Source organism: Chiloscyllium punctatum, unplaced genomic scaffold (assembly GCF_047496795.1).
Source record: "Chiloscyllium punctatum isolate Juve2018m unplaced genomic scaffold, sChiPun1.3 scaffold_632, whole genome shotgun sequence".
Taxonomy (NCBI): Eukaryota; Metazoa; Chordata; class Chondrichthyes; order Orectolobiformes; family Hemiscylliidae; genus Chiloscyllium; species Chiloscyllium punctatum.
In genome coordinates, this window is record NW_027310366.1 from 68,232 (window position 1) to 70,750 (window position 2,519).

Genomic DNA, 2,519 nt, shown 5'->3' on the forward strand with positions numbered 1-2,519 from the left:
AGCAGTCACATTCAATCCCATTCCCGTTTGGACCTCTTCCCGCCGATGGAAATGCACAAAATTCGGCCTGAACACGCGGGACGCTCCCCCCTCGAAGGCGAGACCGTCGCCAGAACCGCCGGGTCAAATCCGGCCGAGCTACCCGCGTTAGAGGTCTCAATGTCGGCTTCAGCAGTCACATTCAATCCCATTCACGTTTGGAACACTTCCCGCCGTTAACAATGCACGATATTCGGCCTGAACACGCGGGACGCTCCCCCCTCGAAGGTGAGACCTTCGGCAGAACCGCCGGGTCAAATCCTGCCGAGCTACCCGCGTTAGAGGTCTCAATGTCGGCTTCAGCAGTCACATTCAATCCCATTCCCGTTTGGACCTCTTCCCGCCGATGGAAATGCACAAAATTCGGCCTGAACACGCGGGGCGCTCCCCCCTCGAAGGCGAGACCGTCGCCAGAACCGCCGGGTCAAATCCGGCTGAGCTACCCGCGTTACAGGTCTCAAAGTCGGCTTCAGCAGTCACATTCAATCCCATTCCCTTTTGGAACACTTCCCGCCGTTAACAATGCACGATATTCGGACTGAACACGGGGGCCGGTCCGCCCTCGAAGTCAACACCGTCCGCAGAACCGCCGGGGCAAATCCGGCTGAGCTACCCCGCCCCCGAACACTCAAAGTCCCTCTGAAGCCTTGCATTCGCCTCCTTGGAAAATTGACGTCAAACATTACCAAAATCGGGGGCACGAGCACTAAAGCTAAGTCTCACCCTTTCCCTATCCCTAACCAGGAACCGAACGCCCACCCTCAGCCTCACACCAACGCCGGTGCCACTCCAGACAGACACACCCTTCAAAACCACACCCATCCGGCCATGCAACTCAAAAAGGGTCCAAATTCAGAAACACCCCCTTCAAAAGGCACTCCATCCTCGGCCACACCACCGGGACATGCTCCCCTCGGCGATAATTAAGCCCCCACCACTATTTGAAGCCAACCGCAGCCGCAACTCGAACGGAGAAATCAGTAACCAATTCAAAAATGCGCTTGGTTACTGATTTCTACTGAGCCGAAAAAATTCTAAGTGTCGGTGGTTACTGATTTATACCAACCCGAAAAAATTCTAAGTGTCAGTGGTTACTGATTTATACCAACCCGAAAATATTCTAAGTGTCAGTGGTTACTGATTTATACCAACCCGAAAAAATTCTAAGTGTCAGTGGTTACTGATTTATACCAAGTCGAAAAAATTCTAAGTGTCAGTGGTTACTGATTTATACCAACCCGAAAATATTCTAAGTGTCAGTGGTTACTGATTTATACCAACTCGAAAAAATTCTAAGTGTCAGTGGTTACTGATTTATACCGACCCGAAAAAATTCTAAGTGTCAGTGGTTACTGATTTATACCAACTCGAAAATATTCTAAGTGTCGGTGGTTACTGATTTATACCAACCCGAAAAAATTCTAAGTGTCAGTGGTTACTGATTTATACCAACTCGAAAAAATTCTAAGTGTCGGTGGTTACTGATTTATACCAACTCGAAAATATTCTAAGTGTCGGTGGTTACTGATTTATACCTACCCGAAAATATTCTAAGTGTCAGTGGTTACTGATTTATACCAAGTCGAAAATATTCTAAGTGTCAGTGGTTACTGATTTATACCAACTCGAAAAAATTCTAAGTGTCAGTGGTTACTGATTTATACCAACTCGAAAATATTCTAAGTGTCGGTGGTTACTGATTTATACCAACCCGAAAATATTCTAAGTGTCAGTGGTTACTGATTTATACCAACTCGAAAAAATTCTAAGTGTCGGTGGTTACTGATTTATACCAACTCGAAAATATTCTAAGTGTCGGTGGTTACTGATTTATACCAACCCGAAAATATTCTAAGTGTCAGTGGTTACTGATTTATACCAAGTCGAAAATATTCTAAGTGTCAGTGGTTACTGATTTATACCAACTCGAAAATATTCTAAGTGTCGGTGGTTACTGATTTATACCAACCCGAAAATATTCTAAGTGTCAGTGGTTACTGATTTATACCAACTCGAAAAAATTCTAAGTGTCAGTGGTTACTGATTTATACCAACTCGAAAATATTCTAAGTGTCGGTGGTTACTGATTTATACCAACCCGAAAATATTCTAAGTGTCAGTGGTTACTGATTTGTACCGACCCGAAAAAATTCTAAGTGTCAGTGGTTACTGATTTATACCAACCCGAAAATATTCTAAGTGTCGGTGGTTACTGATTTATACCAACCCGAAAATATTCTAAGTGTCAGTGGTTACTGATTTATACCAACTCGAAAAAATTCTAAGTGTCAGTGGTTACTGATTTATACCAACTCGAAAATATTCTAAGTGTCGGTGGTTACTGATTTATACCAACCCGAAAATATTCTAAGTGTCAGTGGTTACTGATTTGTACCGACCCGAAAAAATTCTAAGTGTCAGTGGTTACTGATTTATACCAACCCGAAAATATTCTAAGTGTCAGTGGTTACTGATTTGTA